The sequence below is a fragment of the Nannospalax galili genome, unplaced genomic scaffold (assembly GCF_000622305.1).
Source record: "Nannospalax galili isolate Female #2095 unplaced genomic scaffold, S.galili_v1.0 scaffold2812, whole genome shotgun sequence".
Classification (NCBI taxonomy): Eukaryota; Metazoa; Chordata; class Mammalia; order Rodentia; family Spalacidae; genus Nannospalax; species Nannospalax galili.
In genome coordinates, this window is record NW_008330781.1 from 243663 (window position 1) to 249978 (window position 6316).

Sequence of the window (6316 nt, forward strand, 5' to 3'; positions counted from 1 at the left end):
TTGTTGGCTGTCCGCTGTCGTTGTTGGGTGTCCACTGTTGTTGCTGACTGTCCCCTGTCATTGTTGGCTGTCTGCTGTCATTGTTGGCTGTCTGCTGTCGTTGTTGGGTGTCCACTGTCGTTGTTGACTGTCCACTGTCGTTGTTGGCTGTCCGCTGTCATTGTTGGGTGTCCACTGTCGTTGTTGGCTGTCCGCTGTCATTGTTGGCTGTCCGCTGTCGTTGTTGGGTGTCCACTGTTGTTGCTGACTGTCCCCTGTCATTGTTGGCTGTCTGCTGTCATTGTTGGCTGTCTGCTGTCGTTGTTGGGTGTCCACTGTTGTTGCTGACTGTCCCCTGTCATTGTTGGCTGTCTGCTGTCATTGTTGGCTGTCTGCTGTCGTTGTTGGGTGTCCACTGTTGTTGCTGACTGTCCCCTGTCATTGTTGGCTGTCTGCTGTCATTGTTGGCTGTCTGCTGTCGTTGTTGGGTGTCCACTGTTGTTGCTGACTGTCCCCTGTCATTGTTGGCTGTCTGCTGTCATTGTTGGCTGTCTGCTGTCGTTGTTGGGTGTCCACTGTTGTTGCTGACTGTCCCCTGTCATTGTTGGCTGTCTGCTGTCATTGTTGGCTGTCCGCTGTCGTTGTTGGCTGTCCGCTGTCGTTGTTGGCTGTCCACTGTCGTTGTTGACTGTCTACTGTCGTTGTTGGCTGTCCACTGTTGTTGTTGGCTGTCCACTGTTGTTGTTGACTGTCCACTGTCGTTGCCTTCTGTCCCCTGTCATTGTTGGCTGTCTGCTGTCATTGTTGGCTGTCTGCTGTCGTTGTTGGGTGTCCACTGTCGTTGTTGACTGTCCACTGTCGTTGTTGGCTGTCCGCTGTCATTGTTGGGTGTCCACTGTCGTTGTTGGCTGTCCGCTGTCATTGTTGACTGTCCGCTGTCGTTGTTGGCTGTCCGCTGTCATTGTTGACTGTCCACTGTTGTTGTTGACTGTCCACTGTCGTTACTGACTGTCCCCTGTCATTGTTGGCTGTCTGCTGTCGTTGTTGGCTGTCTGCTGTTGTTGTTGGCTGTCCGCTGTCGTTGTTGACTGTCCACTGTTGTTGACTGTCCACTGTTTTTGTTGGGTGTCCACTGTCATTGCTGACTGTCCCCTGTCATTGTTGGCTGTCTGCTGTCGTTGTTGGCTGTCTGCTGTTGTTGTTGGCTGTCCGCTGTCGTTGTTGGCTGTCCGCTGTCGTTGTTGGCTGTCTGCTGTCGTTGTTGGCTGTCTGCTGTCGTTGTTGGCTGTCCACTGTCATTGCTGGTTCATTTACCCGTTCCTTCATGAAGTCACATTTTGTCTTAGAACTGGAATTGATCAGATTCATTTTTACTTTGCTGAAGGAAGCTACTGGCACAGTTTTTGTCAAAAATTGCTTTGCTTCTCTTAATGGGCTATAAGTGAAGAAAGCTCAGCAGGACCTAAAGTTGGAAGCTGGATGTGGTACTGCTCCTTGTCATCCTAGCACTCAGGTGGCAAATGCCGCAGTTGGAGGCCAGCCTGGGCTACATGAGAGACTCTTAAACTCCCTCTCTTCAAAAAGACCAAAAGTTGGCATGGTTTAAGACCAGACAGTTCACTTCTACCAGGTGTAATTATGTAATATGACTCATTCCACCACCACCCCGCCAGCCTTGTGGAAAGCTGTGCCCTGTCTGAAATATCTGTGCCCTCAACAGGACTGGCTTCTTGGGCCCCAAAGGTGTGGCTTTCCTCTCATGTTGGGGTCAGCATGCCCGATCTCTGAAGGGCAGGGTATTAAATGCCACTGCCTGAGAGCCATCTGGCTCTGTCTTCATTACATGGCACTATCCCTGAGCAGCCATGTCCAATCTGTCATCAGAGCGATCTGTGTTCCAGGAAAAGTTGCTGACAAAGACAGGCAACAGCTGGAGCTGCCTGGGGCTGCTGCTCGCCAGCCTCACCCCATGTTTAATTAATGGAGCCCTGACTGAGTTTACCCTCTGTTTTGTCTTTTCTATTAGGAAACGGTCCTGGTGAGGTGTGTTCGTCCTGGCTGTCCTGCAGTTAGTAAGACACATAGTTTTGAAAAGTGAGTGTTTCTCCAGGGGAACTGGAGCTGTGTCCAATGTCAGACATGTCCGCTGGGGAGGGGTTAGCAAGGTGTGGGCTTCATCTGCTGTTGAAGGGCTGTGGTCACAAATGAGCCACATGAAAATGTTCCAGGTAGAATCTCATCCTTATTGATCTAGTGTGCTAGCAGGCATTTTGTCAAGATGACAGTGACTAGCCACAGGGCCTGTGTCAGAGGCTTCCTTAGCTAGATGGCAGTGGTGTCCCCAGGGACAGGGGGAGGCCCTCGAGAGGCCACAGAAGAGCTGGAAGGAGGTCTGGGGTGGGCGGCTGCCCAGCCTCCATCCGCCGACTGGGTCCCACTGAAGACTCTTCCTCCCCACAGCTGAAGCCTTGTGGGGCTGCAGCTGGAGAGTGCGGATTCATCCCCCAGCCTCCTGCTCAGGACCAGTTAACAGGTGGATTAGAGGGCAGAGTCCACCAGTGCCAGAGCCTCAAGAGGGATCAGGGGACCCACAGGACTCTTGTGGGCCTAGGGGTCCTCCCAGTTACAAGGCAAGGACAGAGTGTGGATAGTCTGGCTTCAGATAAGGGCTGCTGGGCTCCCCAGCCTAACTGAAGTACATGCTGATCAGGGTCCATCTGCTTCCAAGGGTCTGCCTACATCTCATGGCCCCTGGGCTCCTTACATCCTTATTACCATGAGCAGCTGACTTTGCTCTCCCTTGGCCCCTGCCAGCTTGAAAAGTCATAGACACCAGGCTTCTGTGTGAATCTTGGCTGTGTTCGGAGTTCTGTGGGAAGTCGGAAGACGCGTCCCCCAGGCTTCTGTGTTTGTGCAAGTAGCTCCCATCCTCCCACTAATGCATCATCGCCCCTTGCCTCCCAGAGTACATGGCCCAGCAGAGTCTCAGGCAGTGGTGTTTGGAGACGTGTACCCCTCCTCGTATCCGGCCTGGATGGGCAAGTTCAGATCTTTCCAACCAGTGTCGTGGTTACATTTTAAAATAAGGACTCCTCACTCTGGCCACAGGATGCCAAGGCTGCAAGAGAGGGGGCGGTGGTCCAGTGTGGCTCAGTGTCTGGTGGTGGAGACTATCTCTGCCCCTGGAAAAGAGCAGACTAGTGAGGGAACTAGCATCAGAAGGAGCGCGAGTCCTGGGCCATGTGGGCGTTCCATAGTGCGCACTGGCAGACAGGCAGAGCAACTGCCTTTTTCCCCCACAGGATTCTTTTTATTAAATTTTCTCTGACAGTTTCATGCATACATATAATGTATTCTGGTAGCTCTCATCCGCCACCCTCTCTTAGCGCCTACCTGTCCCTGTCAACTTCTGCTTCTCCTTCTGGGTCCTTTCCCATGTTCCTGTCTGTTTTGTTTTGTGCCCCACTGAGTTTAAGCAGGGCTAGCTGTGTGACCATGGATCTGGAACCAGCCAGTGGAGCCTGGTGGGCTCAGCAGAGAGTACACAACTAAAGACAGTGACGGCCTCCCCGTGAATCTACCAGTAGCCAGTAGTTCCCAGAGAAAGTCGGGGCCCCATGAGCCCCTCTCCCATCCCTGTCTGGTGGTTAGCACACCCAGTCTTGTGCAGGCCTAGTTCAGGCAACCACAGCTGCTGTGAACTTGTAGTTGCAATGACTGTGTCACGCCCAGAAGAGCGTGTGCATCCCTTCCCCTCGGCCCCCAGCTCTTATGTTCTTTCTGTCACTTCTTCTGCAATGTTTCCTGAGCCTCAGAGGGAGTGGTGTACATGTCCTGTTTAGGGATGACCACTACAGCTAATTTCTCAATGGAAACTTTAAAGTTTAGACAATCTTGTAACAATGGACTTCAAGTTCTGAACCACAGATACCAAGGCAGACTGCTCACTATCCTCCAGAAACTGTCCTGAAGGGGAAAGAAAAATATTCCGTGATAAAAACAGGCTAAAAGAGTAAATGGCCACCAAGCCAACCCTTCAGGGAACCCCAGAAGGGCCACTGAGGCCTGAGGAGGATGGGCTCACCAAGAGCCAGGGGTCAAAAATAAACAATGCAGGGCTGGAGAGATGGCTCAGCAGTTAAGAGCACTGGCTGCTCTTGCAGAGGACCCGGGTTTGATTCGTAGCACCCATGTGGCAGCTGACAACCATGTAACTCCAGTTTCAGGGGATCTGACACCCTCTTCTGACCTCTGCAGACATTGTACGACACAGGTGCACCTACCTACATGCACCTACCTCATTCACATAAAATAAAAATAATAAAGTATTCAAGAATAAATAAATGATGCTAGGACCGTTGTTATGCAGAGTAGGACCAAGAAAATAAACCACGGAATCAATAGACAACAATGAATTCATATCTTTCAATAATAACATTGACTATTACTGACCTCAACTTCCCAACCAAAAGACAGGCTAGACTATTGGATTAGAAAACAGGAGCCATCTTTTTGTTGTCTACAAGAAATATATTTCACCTTTAAAGATAGACACTCCCTTAGTGGGAATGGGTGGGAAGAAACATTCCTAGCAAATGAGACCAGGAAACAAGCCAGGTCACTGCTATGAGGAGAGACCATTTCTTTGGCAGGAACTGAACTGCGACACTCTAAGCCAAGGCTTTGAACCTCTGGGCATTTCGAGGATCTTAGTTTTGTAGACAGAGCAGAAGTTGCCATCTGCGCTTTTGTTCCAACCAGTGTGCTGTGTGGCCAGGCGCCTGCGGTTTGCAGAGGAAGGTCCAGCCAGGCACCCACATCTTCCTCACTGTGCATGTGTATGGGCCAGTCCTCCCTTCTGCTGGGATGTTCTTCCTGATTTAGCTTTGTGCATCTGTCCGCTGGAAATGCCAAGGGAGTATCTGGGTCAGAAGGCCTCCTTTACCTCTGTGAGGTGAGTATCACGGGCATACCACTGGCCAGGCTTGCCTGCCATCATAAACCAAGCCCATGGTGTCATTCTAAGTGTTGTGCTCCCTTCAACCCTATATTCCTCAGGGAATTAAAGACGCCCCCCCCAACAGGAGCCAGCCTGTCTGTTACAGGTGTGTTGTAGGGAAGGTTTCAGGAAGGTAGAGAGCTATGGAATGTGGTCCACATTGAGTCTTCTTAGTTCTGGAAGGAAAGCATCCAGGGTAATGGCTTAGAGACCCTGATGGATCCCAGGGCCTTGGTGGAATGGAATGATTCACGTTGGAGGTGGGACCTCTACTTTGTCTCTGTGGCTGCCACTCCAGATGTGACAACAGAAGCCCATCAATCAGTCAAAACACTTCCACAATACCATTTTATGAGAGAATAACATTAGTTTGTTTAATTGGCAAGTTTAAACAGCTAGGTCTGCTTGAGGTTGATTAAGTCAGAATTTCTCAAGTGAAGAGTGTTGGTGGCCCATTGAATGCCCCCTTTAAATGTTTCTAGTTCTTATTGATGTTTTGAGTTAAAATAAAATGACTAGAAGAAAACTTAGGAATCTATCAGAAGCTCTGGTCTTCTGGGGACTAGACTATTGTGATACCAGCTTGTAGGAATTTGAGGAGCACACAGTGTGCACTGCAGTGGGAACCTCAGTACCTCTGTCCACCAGGAATAAGAAGCCATAGACCTTTGGATAACAAATATTTTTAAAATATCTATTAGACCCTGGGCATGGTAGCACATGCCTTTAGTCCCAGCACTCAGGAGGCTGAGGCAGGTGGATCGCTTATGAGATGGAGGCCAGCCTGGTCTACATAGTGAGTTCCAGGCCATTTGGGGCTACAGAGATGGTCCCTGGAACCACATGGCGGAAGGAGAGAACCAACTCTCATGTGCTGTCCTCTGGCCTCCACACTCACACTGGTGCACACACTGTGCCAGGCACATGCTGCCTTGCCTACCACATACCCAAAGTACATAAATAAAACATGTAAAAACTGGAAACTATTGGAAAAGTGACTATTGTCAGCACACCCATAGCCACCAACATTGGAATCAGCTGTGCACATAAGGAGGCAAACATTAGACTTTATTTCAAATGATCCAATAATCCTGATTTGGGAAGATGAATTTATGTCAGGCAACTGTGCTGTTTAAACTGTGTTTAAAGTTAATGTGATATTTGCAGTAGTTCCTGGACTGACAGAGGGCTAAGCAGTAGCCCTGGTGAAGGCCATCCCAGGCTAAGACTCAGGGCTTGCTAAGGAGCAAGCTTGCAGAGTGGTACAGCAAGGTAACTGGTGATTGGGTGCATGAGAGACATGGCAGTGTAGGTAAATGGAAACCTGAGCCAGAAGGA